Here is a 20,485-nt window from a genome sequence, read left to right as displayed (position 1 = left end):
TGCAGACCCCATTCATCCATGAGATTGGCCAGCCTCCCCTCATAGACGGAAGAACTTGCTTATGCAAAGAGAGGGGATGGGATAATTATCTCTGTGAAAAACCTTAATTTTCCTTCATGATGTGGCAGTGAGCAGAACTCTTAGCAGAAAACCAGTTTTCTTTCTTGAACTAAGAGTGAGGAGGAAAATGTATTAGACCAGGGATCTCCCTGCTTTTGTCACCACCAATCTCACACACGCGTGTGCGTGTGCACACACACACACACACACACTTAAGGATGGCTTTTCATAGTTGAAGAGCCTGTAGGTACTTAGCTACTTCGTACTTAACATCATTTCCATGAGCTTCTGGGGACCAAATGCTAAGCCAGTCTTCTGTTCCTTGATCCTACCTCTAACTTACAGAACACTTGAACCCCATTTTCTTTCCTTTTTTATAAGGGATTTTTTAAATTTTATTTTATTATGTTATGTTAATCACCATACATTACATCATTAGTTTTTGATGTAGTGTTCCATGATTCATTGTTTGCGTATAATACCCAATGCTCCATGCAGTACGTGCCCTCTTTAATACCCATCACCAGGCTAACCCATCCCCCCACACCCCTCCCTTTTAGAACTCTCCCCCATTTTCTTTTATTCAATATTTCTTCATCTATTTACTGATTCATTTATTTATTCAATAATGATTCATTGAGGGAAGTCTGGGTGGCTAGTCGGTTAAGCGGCTGCCATCAGCTCAGGTCATGAGGATGGAGCCTGCACTGGGCTCCTTGCTCAGCGGGGAGCCTGCTTCTCCCTCTGCCTGCTGCTCCCCCTGCTTGTGCCCTCTCTCTGTCTCTCTGACAAATAAATAAATAAAATCTTAAAAAAAATAATGATTCATTGAGCATCTATGACTTGCCAGACCGGCTGCTAGTTGGTGAGGGTACAATTATATGCAGAGTCCCTCTTTCATGAATGTCTCATCTTGAATGGAAAATGTGTGTATGCTCTAAGGAGAAAATATTAAGTGACCTACAAGAAGTGGAGTGAATCTGCTATGAAAGCTCTGAGAATAGAAAAGAGGAAAAGTCTTGTAACACACGTGAGAGTAGATACAAGGACATAAAGGAGATAGGTTGTCAGATTCTCAGGAGGTAGAAATGTGTACCCTACTTACAGCATAGTTTCAGCAAACATGCATTCATATGAACACTGAATCATTTTTAAGGTGGTTAATAAAACAGTCACAGACAGAAAGTTGTGGTGGTTTAGTATTCGTCTTGTATGGCAGGTTGAAAAATGTGGATTGTATACTACGAAAGCAAACAAATATAGCATCAAACATATTGCATTGCTTTTGAGAAATCAACATAGAGTAATGCACAGAAAAGGTGTTCATTATATGGGTTTTAAAAAAACCCTACATTTCTGGCTCATTTAGGAGGAGAATATTGGGTGAGCATACCATGTTTATCACAATAGTCAATCTTTTATGCTTAACATCAACCTCATAGACAGGCTCCTCCTCAACTCAGACACATTAAATGACCTATCACATGGCTCATAGTATATTTAAATTCATTCCTTTACCCAGTTTTCTTTCCAACAAGTTTGTATTGAGCACTTAATATGTACTAAGTATCATGCTGGGGGCCAGGGAGTCAGTATAAGAAAGAGAGAAGAATCTCTTCCCTAAAAGAATATTTTAAATTATAATTTGATATATATACATATTATAATTTCAGACAGCAAGTGTTGTAAAGAAAACTTTAATAGGATAAAGGGGTATATATGGACCACCTTGAGTAGGGAGACTATGGAAGCCTTCTCTGAATAGATAAAATTTGAGGAGGGCTTGCAATGAAATGAGGAAGCAAGGCACGTGAAGATTTGGGGGAAGGAGTGGGAATTTCATGCAGAAGAACTAGCAAATGCAAAGGAGATCAAATAAGGCCTTGTAAACCATGATTTTAGGAGTTTGATTAAGGTCTCAGCATGAAGGAAAGCTATTGGAGGATTTGTTGCTAAAGATCATTCCAGTTGGCATGCAGAGAACAAAACTGCAGCAAGACAAAGTAATTCAGGTGAGAGATGATGGTGGCTCATTAGAGTGTCTAGTGGTAAAGGATGTGAATAATATTCTAGTTGTATTGGGGAAATTTTCTGAAGCTTAAGCCACCAGCACCTGCTCATGTGTTGAAGTATGGAGCATGGGAAATTAGTCCCAAATTCCATATGGGACTAAGCAACAAGGAGAATGGTTTAATGTTTTTATTGAAATGGAGGAAACAAGAGATCAAATCAATTGCAGGGTGGTTGAGAGATTTGTTTTTGAAAATTAAGTTTTAGGTGAGGAGGTAAATATACACATGGGGCTCTAGAGAGAAGTTGGAGATAAAAACATGTCTTTGGGACCGAATGAGATTAATCAGAGAGAGAGAGAGTTTAATGGAGGGAAGGGGGGGGAGTCAAGGAATAAACTTGAGAAATGCCAGCATCTTTAGAGGGTAAGAGAGGGAGGGATCAGCAAAGTGCACAGAGTATGTATGGCCAATAAAATGAGCTGACACCTGCAATGGGCCCAGATGAAGAAAATGTCACAAGAAGGAAGATCTACTATGTCCAATGCCTCTGACAGACCAATGAAGATAGGAATGGGAAATTGTTTATAATCCAGATATAAGTGGTCACCTCGACAGGGTTAGTGTAATATTGATAGAGTGCCAGGGAATAAAGTGGAGTAAGTCCAAAAAGGCATTTGGGATAAAGAAGTAGAAATAGTATCAAACATTATTTGGGGAGTGTTGCTATTAGGGAAGTAAAATTATTGGATGGTAACTCGTTCGTTCAGGCAGACTACATTTCTGCATCAAATGATGTGCCGGGGTACTTTTGGGAATGACCATTCGCACTAGGGAGGGTAAACTTGACGATGCCTAGGAAGAGGGGATAACTGAGGAGCTCACTTACCCAAGGAGCAAAGTCCTTGAGAAGTCTCGAGGAGCTGGGGTGCAATGTTCAAATTTGGATCTGGCTTTTGCTAGCAGCAGAGAGGGTGTGGTTCTTGTAACAGGAAAGAAGGCAGACTACGGGCATAGATTGAAGGGAGTTGGGTGGATTGGGTGGTGGGAAAATGATGAGGTCCTTCTCTTATTAAATGTTTAATTGAGGGAGTTGCTAAAATATTTGTTCTATAGAGAGCCAAGGAAGGAAATGAGCATAAGCGAAGTAGTCAGGAAAAATGCTCCCAGACACATAGCAGCCCTATGTGAAGCCCAGAAACAGAGTTCCTGGAAAACAGTGGGAGCAGATGGGACCAGCCTGACAGGCATTCTTCAGAGAGTGAGGCGGAGGGATACCAGGGGAGTTCTTCTTAAGTAAAGGCTCTCGTGAAGCCTGAGGCTGATCCACCATCTGCCAGAGCCTCTGCAGAGACAAACCAAAGGGCAATCTTTTCCAGTCTGTGGAAGGCAAGATGCTGTCCCCAGAAAGTGTGTATGTGTGGCTACTCGCACCCAGACCGAACACACAAACCCACATACCCTTGGAGGTTTTGTAGGAAAGGCAAAGGTGGTGTGTTGTCATTGGAAGAGATGGGGACAGAGACTCAAGTTCTAGTACCCATCTCTTCCCCCAAACTTGTGTGTCATTTTGTGTGTGTGTGTCATTTTTGAACAAAACACAAAAAACCGTCTGAACCTTTGATGTGAAAGGTTGTGAAAAAAAGGCTAAAAGGTAGATCTTATGTTAAGATGTCAAGTGTTCTCAACACACACAAATAATAACAATAAGGGCAGGAGAAAACCTAGGGAGATGATGGGTATGTTTATGGTGGTGATGGTTTCATAGGTGTACACTTATCCCAAACTAAGTTGTATGCATTGAACATGTACAGCTTTCTACATGTCAATCATACCTCAATAAAGTAGTTGCAAACTCCTTCACAAAGCCTGCAAGGCAGATCTTCGGTCTCCTTCAGCAAGGTTCCCACTCCCCAACAAACAGCCCAACCTTCTGTTTCTCTCCCTCCCAGTCCCTGGAGCAGGACATCTTAGGAAATAGGGCTGCTGAGCTTGTAGAGATCAGCCAAACCAAAACACACAGAATAGCATTCAGAGGAACAACCATTGTTGTGACAACTGAGCAGTAGAAACTGCAAGTTTCTGAGGAAGTTCCTTGAAATTAGGTCATCTGTGTGCATACATCCAAAACAGAGTCGCCATAAGGGGCTTCCTCACCACAGACAATGGAAAGCTGGTCTAAGCACAGCAAAGAAAGGGTGCTTGGGTGGCTCAGTGGGTTAAGCGGCTGCCGTCAGCTCAGGTCATGATTCTGGACGCCGGGATCGAGTCCCACATTGGACTCCCTGCTCAGCAGGGAGCCTGCTTCTCACTCTCCCTCTGCCCCTCCTCCAGCTTGTGCTCTCTCGCTCTCTCTCTGTCAAATAAGTAAATAAAATCTTAAAAAAAAAAAAAAAGTACTCCAAAAGAAATGGCTGAAATTTGCTTCAACCACTTGCCTTGGTGATGCCACACAGGGTGAATTTGTGGGGGAAAGTGTGGAATATGTGGGCTAGTAAAGAAAGTTTGCATTCATTTCTCTCAGAACTATGGGCAAGTTGATACCCTTTATTGGGCTGGTCTTATGCTAGCATCATATTCTTTTGCTGTTGCAAATTGTCCCAATTACCTAAGAAAAGGGGTAAAAGACAAATATGCAGTAAACTGGCCTTTGAAGGTCATCTTAGCTGGAGAATAATTTGGTTTGTTTAAGACTTTGGTGTCTATAGAGCATTAATTTGTTTATGTTTTGTGTTGATCCAGAAATAATCCTCTTCATTATAATAGAAAGAGGTACAATTCCATGGGGTCCAAGAACTTCCAGATACTTCTAGCTACCTAGAGGCTACAGTGGAGCAGACAGACAAAACAAAACTATACATATATATATATATATATATATATATATATAAGGTTTCTCCAGCCAGAATATTGAGCTTTCTCTATAAGAAAATATATAGAACTTAATTTTCCTCAACTATTTTGGAATTTTACCTTTTGTTTTATTTTTTGTTTTATTTTTTTATTCTCTGTCATGAATTTTTTTTTATGCCAAGCAGAGTGTTGGAGAAAGATCAATAATTTTGAGCTTACAGCATTTTATTGATCTCCTTTTCTCTTTTTAAATTTTTATTTGTCTAAAGGAAAAAAAACATAGGAAATGGGTTAAAAAGGGGAAATCGTGATTTTTCTTTACTGGTCTTTTTTTTCCTTTCTAAAGTGTAGTTCAAACAAAAACTTTCCTGCCAAAGCAGTTAGTGATGGTGCAAATCAAAGTGTCTCCTTGCCTTGTTGGCAAAAGAAGGTATCTGACTGTTGGGTCCAGAGAACAGGCTTTCATTACAGAGGAGACTGGTGCTTTGTTAACTTCAGAACACACTGAGGCAGAAGGGAATTTCAATCTGGCCTCTTTCCTATTTTCTGTACTATGTAATGCTCAAACAGATACCAGAACTTCTTGAAGAGGTTAGGATGCAATTAGTGCCTTATTAAGGAGGATTGTGTGATCTTTCTTGGAGACGTTTAATAGAAGAATGGAATGCTTGAAAGAATTTTGGTGTAATGGACTTGGAGTTTATGAAGACTTCTATATACCAAAGGGCAAAAAAAAAGGACTAAAAATATTTCACTTTTTCTAATGTAATAAAATCCCTCTAGGTAGAGAACCTTGTGCCCATGTTACCAATGAGGTAACTGAGGCTCACAGGTTAAGAAAATCCAGGCTCCCTCTGCCCTGGTTCTTAATCTCTCTTCTGGAGACCCTTGCTTTCCTTCTCCCACTTCCACCTCCTCACCTTTAGCTTCTGCTTTCACTTCAGAGGTGTGCCTGAGACTGGCTTCAGGAATAGGCGAGCTGGAACTAAGGGCTGGATGACCCAGGACCCTGTTTTCCTGATGGAAAGCCCAGGGAGGCAGGCCTGCTTGGTTGGTGGGCAGCACAAATTTGCCCTCAGATTCTCTCTACCTCTCTCTGCACTGGCTACCTCAACCAAATATGGTTGCTTACTACTCACCAAAGTTGCAGTCTCCAAAACTATCAATCTTCAGAGCTTCTCTCTCTCCACTTGGAGAAGTACTGGAGTACTGGTTTCTTCTATTTCATAAATTTAGTATTTCTTGAAGCATTACAATAGCACATTAAATAAGAGACTATGAAAAAGCACAACAGTAGAAAATATTTATGCATGAAGGATACAGGTGCAAAGGAAGAAGCAACGTCCCTGGATGCTAGTTTCAAAGAACTGGTCTGGAAGTTCAACATAGATATTCTGTGGCTGCATTAGGGGATCATTCATTGGCATTGGTCTGAGGGTTGGTGAGACCCAGACCATGCTTCTTTGGCCTCTTCATGCAGCCTCAATGGACCATCGTATTATTCTGATCTTCAGCTCCTGGAGGAAAAAAAAATGTAATTTCTCTCTGAGTCCTTCACACTTGATGAAATCCAGAAGACACTATGTTGACCATCTTTCCTTTGCTTTGTCCCTGTCCAGCTACATATCCCATGGGAGTTCTACCTTGACTTTAGCCCCACTGTTCTTGCTTTCAAGGTTTCTCAAGGATCTATTTTTGGCTTTTTGTTAAAGTTGGTTTTTCCCTGTAACAGAGCTCTGCTTTTTCACCTAGTCCTAAGTCAGTCTCTGAAATTAAATTATTTAGTGGTTATGAGTATTTAGCTAGTGAGCATGACTTTTAACTGGACTTTTTCCTCAGAGCTGTAGTCAAAGATAGATGTTCCTCATCTCTCAGGAGTGGTGCAATTGAGCAGTTAAGAGCATATATTCTAGAATGACACTGCTGGAGTTCAAACCTCTGTCCTGCTAATTGGAAACAGAAGAGAAGAACTGACCGCCTTGGTTTTTTGATCTGCAATAGAGGGATGAAAAAATGGCACAGTGGTTGACAAACTTTTCCTTGAAGGATCAAGTAATACTTATTTTAGGCTTTTCAAGCCAAAAGATAAATTAGGGATATTGTGTAGGTACTTACATAAGCATACAGAATGTGACCATACAAAAATGTAAAAACTAACCCTAGCTCCCAGGCCATAATAAAATAGGCAGCTATACACATTTGCCACCAGGCTCTCAGTTCCCATTCTGGGCCACAAGAATGCCAGATGGAGCTCTGAGTTTTTGTGTCTGCTGCCATGTTTCAGCTTTGGTTTCAACAAGCAATGGCAGTGGGTTTTTAATGCAATTCTGTCTAGCTATGAGGCCCAAACTGCAAGCTTTTTTCCCCACTGTACTTTCTAGTCTCCCTCTACCTCCCCTCTCCCACCCCACCACACACACACACTCAGGGACAAATACTAAGCCTTAGCTAATCATTCCCATAAATTATTCTCCGTGTGATTAGGGGTTGAACAGTTGGAAACAGTGGGTCTTAAGCAATCTGAGGCTGAATGAATAAGTGGTTGAAGTTGACCAAAGTCACGAACAGGACGAAAGTGTGTGCTGGGTCACAGATGTTCAAAGGCCTGGCTCTATGAGGTGAGGCATCTGGAGTTATGTAAGGCCGGGTGGTCTAATGGGAGGAATTTGGGATTTAGGTTTCATAGCCAGACAGACCTGAATTTCAATCTCCACTTGGTCACTTCAAACTTCACTAGCTAAGTTACTTCCTATCTCCGATCTTCAATTTCCCCGTCTCTAAAATGGTAACACTGATGTCTACCTCATAATTTTATCATGAAGGTTAGTAATAACTTACATACAACATTTACACAATCCATGGAACCCAATAAGTATTAAAAAATAACTATCCCATCAATTGCCTGTAGTCAGGTGATGTCCTCATTAATTGATGCTGTATTGTTGGGGTTGGGACGTGGAATTGGACCTTCCTTGTACTGGGTGAAATTTCTTTAATAGGTTCATCCCCTGGTCTACTCCCTTTCTGGGTATGACTACTGAAAAGCTACATTTGAGAAAGGTGTTATCAAGGCATTATCTTCAAAGCTAAAGAGCAGCTCGATGTGAAATTTCCCCAAAGCAGTTAGTTGAGAGATAAAAGAAACTGTCACCATAACATGGGGACAAGTTTTCAGGTAAGTCCATCATTTTGAGTCTTTTAAAAGAGGTATCTCTTTTTAAAGTGATATTCTCCTAATAGCCCCCAATAGGTATTCAGATGCTATATGGTTATATATGAATTGTTTTCACCTATGTATTTTTTTTCTCATTTTTGAGATCAGTCTTATTTCTGGGTCCTTTCCAAAATTCTCTATATTTTTAAAGGAGCTTTAGTATTTAACCTTCTTTGATTTTATTTTTTGCTTTTATTTTTAAGACTGCCTGAGTAGAGAAGCTTATTTTCATCTTGACCCTGTATTTGCCCCACTGTCAGTTGTAATCAGGAAAAAGGGGGTGCATTAATTTAACAGTTATTTATGAGGCATTGGTATGTGGCAGATACTGTTCTCCGAGCTGTGGATACAGGCATGGATGAGAAAGAAAAACACAGATCCTGCCCTCTGGAAGCTTACATTATGGTGGCACCTATTTATGAGTGTATAGATCTAACTTACATTAAGCCTTCTAAGCAGCTAATGGAGAAACATAGGAATGTTTCATATTTCCATTCAAAATTATCATTTCTATATTAAAAATTGTAATGGGTAAAGATCCAATAAAATTAATATTAATTCATTTTTTGAGTGCTTAACTAGCCACAAGGCACTTGGGTAGCATAAGTGTAAAATGTAGCCCTTAACAATAAATAATATATATTCTGGTCGGGCAGAACAAGCACAAACATAGAGGTAAACAATATCGTATTCAAGTATTAAATTAAACAATGCTAAGAAAAGTTGTCATGGGGCTTGGCCACTCTTGGAGGCTCATTACCATGAGATCTTCTGTGAATTCACAGAATGAATAAGGAGCAGGAAAGGCAATTTTTGTTTCTGCTTCTTTTTTCTTTCACTGTAAGAGAAAAAAAAAAAAGTCTTAGGAAATAAAGCCATTCTTCCTCTTTTCTTTGTAAAAACCTGTAATGACCTCTCTTCCAATCAGGATAGGGTCTCCCTTGGCAACCACATCCCTTATTCCCCTTCCCCAAAAGCTCTGTAAATAAAAATTACTTTGAAGAGACCAGCGAAAGACCACTCTTTAACAAATTATATGCTTTGTCTCGCTCCAAATTAGATGTTGACATGGACTCTTGTTTAAATGAAATACATCCCTTATCCATTATAAACATTTTGAGAAATAGTTTGAATAATTTAAAAACATATCTACAAAAGTATTATTGATGACTTTTAAGAGGGTTACTTGAAGCCCTCAAGATTTCTGCCTTTTACGTTTAATCCTGCCTGTTGAGATTCATCAAATATAACTTGAGTCTGGCTTAGGTAGAATTAAGGGCAAATGGTGAAATCAAGTGCAATATTATGGCCTCACAAACCAGAGTTAAGTACATAGAATCAAAATGTATCTAAACAGAACACAAAATAGTATGAAGAGAGAAAAATAAAATATTTCCTTGAAATCCAAGTAACCTTTCTATGCAGAAACATGGATGAGATTGACATGATCATAAAGATATTCTTAAGTCTAATATGTATTTTAAAAAAATAAGTGGTATATACTATTACACTATGCTCCGAAAAACCATTAAAACACTATTTGTTGCAACTGATTTATTTTTTTAAATACATATTAAACTTGATTTAAGAATATCTTCTTTTTTGAAAAGCTGAATGTGCAATGAAAATATGAAGTTACCTAGAAAAAAAAATCCTGTTCAACCCAGAAGTGTTTGAGGAGTTGCAAAATGGATGGCATTGTTATGCTGCTGATGAAATGACTACTTGCAATTGAAACTAAGACCTCATGTCTCCCTGTGGCCAGAGCCTTCTTTTTCAGGGAGGCTCACTGTGAACCAATCAGGGCCCCAGGTTCCCCCAAATGATTGTATTTCCTTGTTAATCCTTGCCAACACCAATCACAATTCTAGTCCTTTCAAATAGTGACTTGTTTTTTTCCTAGTTACAATGTCATCCAATATACATTTTGCACAACTGGTTCAATGTCAGATTGCTTCTACCAAGCAGTTTGGTCTACTTTCCTGAGAGCCAGGCAACTCAGGTGATTGCCCAGGCCCATTTTGTATTTCCAGATTGAGAGGGAAAGCAAGTCTACAAAAACATTCTTTACCAAAATCTTCTTTACTAGTCTTCTTCATCAGTCCTCTAAAATCTCATCTGTGGTGATTAGCCGCCAGAGTACCATGGTGGGGAACACAGAGAGACAGAGGGAAGGCAAATGGAATGGGCAAGAGTGAAGGCATGGGGGATGCTGCCAGGCTGTGATGCTGTCACCCTCTGAGCTTTCCAAGGACACTGCATGACAGCATTGAATCAATGGTCTTCAAAACCACTATTTTACGGGGAAATGTTTGCTCAAACAATAGTCTTGCTGCAGATCACCATCCCTCTCACCTGAGAAAAGAAGATGGAATTGGAAACAAATCATTTAGGCAAATTAGCAGGTGTCACCATTTCTAGCTGCTGTCATAAAGATTTCTGTGGAGATTTAGGAGTAGGAGGTCAAGGAATTGAGTCCCATTTCATCTCTACTTGTGGTAGTTGAGACGCTACTGGAAAGCAAATGTCTGCAGTCCTCTTACTGACATTTTACAATTCCGAAGAGAACCACTCTGGACCTTTCTATTAAATATACCTTACCATACTGCAATTGGTCTTATGTGAGTTCTGCGCTTTCCAGTACTTTTGCCATCAGATCCATCTTGTGTGCTCTCATGAGATTTTTGTATTTATTCTTTCAATTGGCAAATATTATGGAGCTTCTGCTATGTGTCAGCTACTGTGCAAAATGCTGAGGATATCATGGTAACCAAAGTATATATATATCCCATCCTCACAGAAATTAAATTTAATGAGGGTAAGAAACAGTAATGAAATTGTATGTAAAATTATAACAGTGATCCATGCTTATTAAAGGAGCTGTACATGGTGCTTTTTTAAAAAAAGATTTTATTTATTTATTTGCCAGAGAGAGAGAGAGAGCGAGCATGAGCAGGGGGAGCGGCAGGCAGAGGCAGAGGGAGAAGCAAACTCCCCACCGAGCAAGGAGCCCAATGCGGAACTCAATCCCAGGACTCTGGGACCACGACCTGAGCTGAAGGCAGACACTCAACTGACTGAGCCACCAGTTGTTCCTACATGGTACTTTAAAAATTTTTTTGTTAGAGAGAGAAAGAAAGAGAGAGAGATGCACAGGACTATAAGAATTTATGACCAGGAGAAACACTTCCATAATGGTAGACTGAGGACCTCTGAAAATCCTCTCCACCATACAAGCAGCTAATTAACTGACAAAAATTATCAAACTCAACTTTTTCAGAACTGAAAAATAATCAAAGGTTTGCAACAATATAGTGTTTATTCAAGAAAAAAAAAACTGGGGACTCTCAGTAGGAACAATGAGCTTTCTGGTGTTTTAACATGTCTGATTCCAACCTCCTCTCTTCAGTTCCGTGGTGGCCTTGAAGATGAACAGCTTATGATGATTGTAGCTGTGGAAATCAGCAGCCTAGCTGCCACAGGAGGGGGCAGAATGTATTTGGAACTGTCTAAAACCCTGTCTTCAGAGAATTATCAGTATTTGACTTGACCTGTCTGGAAGCTCCATGAAAAGTTCCATTCACGGTAACTCTTTTTTTTTTTTTAACCTGACACAGGGTATACCCTGGGTGAATAGCCTTACCATAAATAATTTGTCAAGATCAGTAACAATTATTTACCTTTGCAGCTGCCTGAGGATACAATACAAGTCAGGGATAACAAAAGGCTGAGCAAAATCTTAAAAAACAAAAAACCTGTAGGATAAGATGTCAATAGGAGTCTTTGAATAGCTCTAATATATTCCTGGAAATCTAGAAGGTGATGAGCCATGTACAGAGGTGTGTATATGCCCAGGAAAGTCCTGATAAAACAAAACAAAAAAACAAAAAAAACAAAAAAACAATACACACAAAAAAAACTAATATCTCACTTCCAGTTTATCTTGAAACTCTGCACAAGTAGGTAATCAAGGCTAAGGAAGAACTATAAAATGCCTACTGAAGCACTGACATTGACAGTGTTTCCCAATGCACAGAGAGCCCCTCAACAAGGGTAGGACCACTCATTACTTCAAGGAGCCTATAAAAATTTCTGTCCTATATTGGCAAGGCACTCAGCAAACTTAGCAGAGACTTCAGTGGCTCTACATGAACAAGATACAGATTTTATAAAATTATTACAGAAAGGTCACTAAACAAAAAAACAAACAAACAGCAGAAACAACAATCAACAGTAATGACACTAAACCTTAAGGAGGGAAGGGAATCTTCTTTCCAGAGTTACCACATTATATTATCTAAAATTTCCAGTTTTCTCAACATTTGCATCAACATGGATGGGACTGGAGGAGATTATGCTAAGTGAAATAAGTCAAGCAGAGAAGTCAATTATCATTTGGTTTCACTTATTTGTGGAACATAAGGAATAGCATGGAGGACATTAGGAGAAGGAAGGGAAAAATGAAGGGGGGGAGTCGGAGGGGGAGACGAACCATGAGAGACCATGGACTCTGAGAAACAAACTGAGGGTTTTAGAGGGGAGGGGGGTGGGGGGATGGGTGATCCTGGTGATGGGTATTAAAGAGGGCATGTATTGCATGGAGCACTGGGTGTTATACGCAAACAATGAATCATGGAACACTACATCAAAAACTAATGATGTACTGTATGGTGACTAACATAGCATAATTAAAAAAATAAAATAAAATTTCTAGTTTTCAACTAAAACAGTTAACTTCAAATCTAAAACCATGGAGGTCAGAAGGAAGTAAGATGATGTAGGTACAGGATAGAAAGTACAAACAAACAAACAAAGAACCTGGTTGATCAAGAATTCTATATCCAGCAATGCAGGCCTACTTTAAGAAGAAGGAAAAAATGAACCTAAAATAAACAACCTAACCCTACACCTAAAGGAGCTAGAAGAAGAACAAACAAAGCCTAAAACCAGAAGGAGGAAGGAAATAATAAAGATGAGAGCAGAAATAAATGATATAGAAACTAAAAATAAAACAAAAACAAAAAACATGGTAAAACAGATCTATGTAACCAGGAGCAGGTTCTTTGAAAAAAATTCATAAAATTGATAAATCTGTGGCCAGACTTATCAAAAAGAATGGGCGCCTGGGTGGCTCAGTTGGTTAAGCGACTGCCTTCGGCTCAGGTCATGATCCTGGAGTCCCGGGATCGAGTCCCGCATCGGGCTCCCTGCTCAGCGGGGGGTCTGCTTCCCCCTCTGCCCTCTGCCCTCTTCCCTCTCGTGCTCTCTGTCTCTCATTCTCTCTCTCTCTCAAACAAATAAATAAAATCTTTAAAAAAAAAAAAAAAAGAAAAAAAGAAAAGAGAAAGGGCCCAAATAAAATCACAAATGAGAAAGGAGAAATAACCAACAGCACAGAAATACAAACAATTGTAAGAGAATATTATGAAAAGCTATATGCCAACAAATTGGACAACCTGAAAGAAATAGATAAATTCCTAGAAACATATAAATTACCAAAATTGAACCAGGAAGAAATAGAAAACTTGAACAGACCAATAACCAGCAGGTAAATTGAATCAGTAATCAAAAAACTCCCAACAAACAAAAGTCCAGGACCAGATGGCTTCACAGGCGAATTCTACCAAACATCCTTTAAGGAAGAATTAATACCTATTCTTCTCCAACTGTCCCAATAATTAGAAGAGGAAGAAAAACCTCCAAATACATTCTATGAGGCCAGGATTACCCTGATACCAAAACCAGATCAAGATTCCACTACAAAAGAGACCTATTGGCCAATATCCCTGATGAACATAGATGCAAAAATTCTCAATAAAATATTAGGAAACCAAATTCAACAATTCATTAAAAAAATCATTCACCACGACTAAGTGGGATTTATTCCTCAGTTGCAAGGGTGGTTCAATATTAGCAAAATAATCAATGTGATACACAACATTTATAAAATAATAAGAACCATATGATTATTTCAGTAGATGCAGAAAAAGCATTTGACAAAGTACAATGTCCATTCATGATACAAATCCTCAACAAAATAGGATTAGATGGAACATACCTCAACATAGTAAAGGCCATATATGAAAAACCCACAGCTAATATCATCCCAAAAGGGGAAATAATACTGGAAGTCCTAGTCACAACAATCAGACCACAAAAAGATGCTTAAAATGCATCCAAATTGGTAAGGAAGAGGGAAAACTTTCATTATTTGCAGATGACATGATATTATATATAGAAAACCCAAAAGACTCCACCAAAAAGCTGTTAGAATTGATAAACAAATTCAGTAAAGTCACAGGATACAAAATCAATGTACAGAAATCTGTTACATTTCTTCTATACATCAATAATGAAGCAGCAGAAAGAGAAATTAAGGAATCAATCCTATTAACAATTGCACCAAAAACAATTATATACCTACAAATAAACCTAATCAAAGAGATGAAAGGCCTATACTCTGAAAACTAGAAGCACTGATAAAAGAAATTGATGACTCAAAGAAATAAAAAGTCATTCCATACTTGTGGATTGGAAGAACGAATATTTTTTAAATGTCTATACTACCCAAAGCAATCTATAGATTTAATCAATTCCTATCAAAATACCAACAGCATTTTTCACAGAACTAGAACAAACAATCCTAAAATTTGTATGGAATCACAAAAGACCCCAAATAGCCAAAGCGACCTTGAAAAAGAAAAACAACGATGGGGGCATCACAATTCTGGACTTCAAGCTATGTTACAAAGCTGGAGTGATCAAAACAGTATGGTATTGGTACAAAACTAGACACATACGTCAAGGGGATAGAATAAAAAAGCCAATAATGAACCCACAATTATATGGTCAATAAATCTTTGACAAAGCAGGGAAGAATATCCAATGGGAAAAAGAATGTCTCCTCAACAAATGGTGTGTGGGAAAACTGGTCAACAACATGCAAAAGAATGAAACTGGACCATTTTCATACACCCACCATACACAAAAATAAATTTAAAATGGATGAAAGACCTAAATGTGAGACAGGAAACCATCAAAAAACACAGACGATAACATTTTTGACATCAGCCATAGCAACTGCTTTCTAGATATGTCTCCTGAGGCAAGAGAAGCAAAAGCAAAAATAAACTACTGGGGCTACATCAAAATAAAAAGCTTCTGCACATCAAAGAAACAATCAACAAAACTAAAGGGCAACCTATGGAACGGGAGAAGATATTTGCAAAGGACATGTCTGATAAAGGGTTACTATCCAAAATATATAAAGAACTTACCAAATGAAACACCCAAAAAATGAATAGACATTTCTCCAAAGAAGACATATAGATGGTCAACAGACACATGAAAAGATACTCAATATCACTAATCATCAGGGAAATGCAAATTAAAACTATAATGCAATATCACAGAATGGTTAAAATAAACAACACAAGAAGAACCAGGTGTTGTTGAGGATGTGGAGAAAGGGGAATCCTTGTGTACTGTTGGTGGGAATGCAAACTGGGGTAGCCCCTCTGAAAAACAGTATAGAGTTTCCTCAAAAAGTTAAAAATAGAACTACCCTACAATCCAGCAATTGAACTATTATGTATTTACCCAAAGAATAAAAAAAATACTAATTCAAAAGGATACATGCACCCTGATGTTTATGGCAGCATTATCTATAATAGCCAAATTACTGAAACAGCCCAAATGTCCATCAACTGATGAATGGATAAAGAAGATGCGGTATATATATATAATGGAATATTACCCAGGCATAAAAAAGAATGAAATCTTGCCATTTGCAAGGACATGGATAGAGCTACAGAGTATTATGCTAAGGGAAATAGAGAAAGACAAATACCATTTGATTCACTAATATGAGGAATTTAAGAGACAAAAAAATAGCAAAGAAAAAAAAAAAAAGAAACAGAGAGAGAGGGGCAAACCAAGAAGCAGACTCTTAACTATAGAAAACAAACTGATGGTTACCAGAAGGGAGGTGGGTGCAAGGATGGGTCAAATAGTTGATGGGATTAAGTGCCTTGTAATGAGCACTGAGTGATGTAAGTGTTGAATCATGATATTGTACACCTGAAACTAATATTACACTGTATGTGAACTAACTGGAATTTAAATAAAAACTTTAAAGAAATAATTCTATATCCAGCAAAATTATCCTTCAAAAAATAAATGAAAATTGAAGACATTCCCAGATAAACATTGACAGTTCATTGCTAATAGACTTGCCCTACAAGAGATACCAGAAGTGTTCTTGAGTCTGAAATGAAAGGAAACTAGACAGTAACTTAAATCTACATGAAATAAAAAGCACTAGTAAAAATAACTGCATTAATTATGAAAGACAGTATAAATGTGTATTTGTGTATTTACATTTCCTACTTGATTTAAAAAAGAACTGCATAAACAATAGTTTAAAAAACTGGTGTATTTATGGGTTTCTGTTGTAAAATATATAACTTGTATGAAAATAGCACAAAGGAGAGGTGAGGTGACAGAACTATACTGTAACAAAATGTTTATATATTATTGAACTTAAGTTGATATTAATTTGGATTAATAGCAAATTAATTAGATTGTTTTGAGTTAACATGGTAATTGCAATCCCTAGGGCAATCACTAAGAACATAACAAAAAGTATATTACTTAAAAAATGATAAGAGGATTAATGATGCATACTGGGAAATACATATTTTACACAAAAGAAGACAGTAGTGGAGGAATTGAGGAACAAAAAGAGACATACAACATATAGGAAACAAATATTAAAATAGTAGATATAAATCCTACCTTATCATAAACATATTCAATGTAGTGACTAAACATTCTAATCAAAAGACAGAGGTTAGGGAGCCTGGGTGGCTCAGTCTGTTAAGCATCTGCCTTTGGCTCAGGTCATGATCCCAGGGTCCTGGGGTGGAGCCCCACATCAGGCTCAGTGGGTAATCTGCTTCTCCTTCTTCCTCTGCCCCTCCTCCCTGCTTGTGTTCTCATTCTCTCTCTCTCTCAAATAAGTAAATAAAATCTTAAAAAAAAAAAGGTTAGCAGAATGGATAAAAAATTCCGACTGTATAGTGTCTACAAGAGACAAGCTTTATATTCAAAGACAAAAATAGGTTGAAATAAAAGAATAGAAGAATAAATATCAATCAAACAGTAACCAAAAGAAAGCTGGAGTGGCTATATTAATACCAAACAAAATAGACTTGAGGACAAAAATTGTTACTTAAGATAAAAAAGAACGTTTTGTAATAATAAAGAGTCAACTTGGAAGACATAGCAATTTTATACATGCATATATGTATTATTTATTATATATTTATTATATGCAGGGAGAAATATACAATTCAATAATAACATCTAGAGATTTCAATATCCCATTTTCAAAAATAGGACAATTAGGAAGAAGATCAACAGAGAAATAGGAGACTTGATAAACACTATAATGAAACCAGAAACAACAGACACCTGTAGAACATTCATTCCACTTAACACTAGCAAAATACACAATTTTCTCAAGTGCACATGGAGCATTCTTCAGGATAGACCATCTGTAAAAACAAACCTTAATAAATTTCAAAGGCTTAAATTGTACAAAGTATGTTCTTCGACTATAGTGGATCAAACTTAGAAACAAAATAACAAAAAAGTTAGGGAGATTCACAAGTATAGAGAAATTAAGCACACATTGTTAAATGACCAATGGGTTAGAGAAATCAAAGGGAAATTAGAAAATACTTTGATATAAGTAAAAATGAAAACAGCATACCATCAATTTGTGAGATACAACAAAAGCAGTGCTTAGATGGAAATTTATAGATGTCAATGCCTATATTTAAAAAGAAGACTCTAGAGAAAGAAGAGCAAATTCAGCCCAAGCACGCTGAAGAAAGGGAGTAATAAAGATTTGAGCAAATACACACAAAATGGAGAATCAGAAAATGATAGAGAAAAATAAATGAAAAAAGGTCCTTTGAAAATACCAACACAATTGACAAAACTTTGGTTGGACTCAGAAAAAAGATAGAAGGCTCAAATTACTGAAATCAGGAATTTTGCTGAGGTAGAAGCTATCTACCAATTTTACAGAAGTAAAAAAATTATAAGGAAATAATATGAACAATTGTATGCCAACAAATTAGATAATGTGGATATCCATGTGCAAAAGACACAGATGTGCAGAATCAAACCAGCTACTGAAAATTACTCAGTAAGAAATAGAGATTTGAATAGATCAATAATGAGTAAAGGAATTTAATTAATAACTAAAATCTTTCCACAAAGGACAGTCCAGACCCAGATGGCTTCACTGGTAAATTCCACTAAAGGTTTAAAGAAGAAATAATGTCACTACTTTATACATTCTTCCAGAAGTTAGAAGAGATGTGAACACTTTCCAATTCATTTTACAATACCAGTATTACCCTGATTCCCAAACAAGACAAAGGCATTGCAAGTAAAGAAATAATAGACTATTTTGCCTTATGAACATAAACACAAAAACCCTCAACAAAATACTAGCAACCTGAATGCAACAGTATAGTAAAAGGATTATACACCGGGGCGCCTGGGTGGCTCAGTTGGTTAAGCGACTGCCTTCGGCTCAGGTCATGATCCTGGAGTCCCGGGATCGAGTCCCGCATCGGGCTCCCTGCTCGGCAGGGAGTCTGCTTCGTCCTCTGACCCTATCCCCTCTCATGTGTTCTCTCTCTCTCAAATAAATAAATAAAATCTTTAAAAAAAAAAAAAAAAGGATTATACACCATGACCAAGTGGAATTTACTCCAGGAATGCAAGATTGATTTATTATACAAAAAAATCAGTAAGTATATCATGCTATATTAATAGAATAAAAGAATAAAGCTACATGATCATCTCAATAGATACATAAAAAACATTTGACAAAATCTAACACCTTTTAATGATAAAACATTGAACAAGCTAGGATTTGTTCATCCTGATAAAGAACACCTGTGAAAAAACCCACAGATAACATCATACTTAATAACAAAACACTGAGTGTTTTCCCTCTACAATCAGGAACAATATAAGATTGTCCACTCTCACCATTATATTCAATATCATATTGCAGGTCCTACACAAGACAATTAGACAAGAAAAAAGAAACAAATGACATCCAGATTAGAAAGGAAGAAATAAAACTTTATCTATTTACAGATGACACGAACTTTTACATAGAAAATCCTAAGGAATTCATAAAAAATTTTGGAGATAATAAGCAAGTTCAATAAAATTGCAGATACAAGATCAATATACAAACACCAATTATATTTCTATACAGTAAGGAAATTCAAAATGAAATTAAAATCACTTCACTTACAATAGCATAAAAAATATATAAGGATTTTCAAAAAAAATCCTTATATAAGTATAAGGAAAGGATTGCAAAACTTATACCTGAAAGCTACAAAACTATTGAAATAAGTTAAAGAACATGTAATAACTGTAAACCATCCCATACTCGTGGATTGGACAATTTAGTATTGTTAAAATGACAGTATTTCTTAAACTGATTCAATACAATCCCCAATAAAATTTCACCTGCATTTTTGCAGAAGGTGACAAGCTGATCCTAAAATTCATATGATAATGCAATGACCCAGGATGCCTCGTTGGGTCAGTCGGTTGAGTGTCCAAGCTCAGATCATGATCTCAGGGTTGTGAGGTCGAGCTCGGCCCTGGGTGTAGAGCCCGCTTGGGATTCTCTCTCTTCCTCTCCCTCTCTGTCCCTTCCCCCCATATGCTCGTGCGTGCATGCAGATGCGCGCACTTTCTCTCTCTCTCTCAAAAAAAAAAAAAAAAAGCAACAACCCAGAGGAACCAAAGCAATCTTGAACAATAAAAACAAAGTTAGGGGGCACCTGGGTGGCTCAGTCGTTAAGCGTCTGCCTTCGGCTCAGGTCATGATCCCAGGGTGCTGGGATCGAGTCCCACATCAGGCTCCCTGCTCAGCGGGAAGCCTGCTTCTCCCTCTCCCACTCCCCCTGCTTGTGTTCCTGCTCTCGCTATCTCTGTCTCTGTCAAATAAAAAAACAAAACAAAAACAAAACAAAAACAACAAAGTTAAGGACACACACTTTCTAATTTCAAAAGTTAGTACAAAGCTAAAGTAATCAAGACAGTGTGGTACAAGGCATAAGGATAGACGTATAGATCAATGGAATATAATTAAGAGTCCAGAAATAAACCCTTACACTTACAGTCAACTTACTTTGGAAAAGGACGCCAAGATTATTCGGTGGAGAATGAATAGTCTTTTCAACAAATGGTGCTGGATACCACATGCTCAAGAATGAACTTGGACATGTACATCATACTAACT

Source organism: Mirounga angustirostris, unplaced genomic scaffold, assembly GCF_029215605.1.
Source record: "Mirounga angustirostris isolate CCGP_5_RB_7025 unplaced genomic scaffold, mMirAng1.0.hap1 SCAF_13, whole genome shotgun sequence".
Lineage (NCBI taxonomy): Eukaryota > Metazoa > Chordata > Mammalia > Carnivora > Phocidae > Mirounga > Mirounga angustirostris.
Note: the sequence above shows the minus strand (reverse complement) of the source record.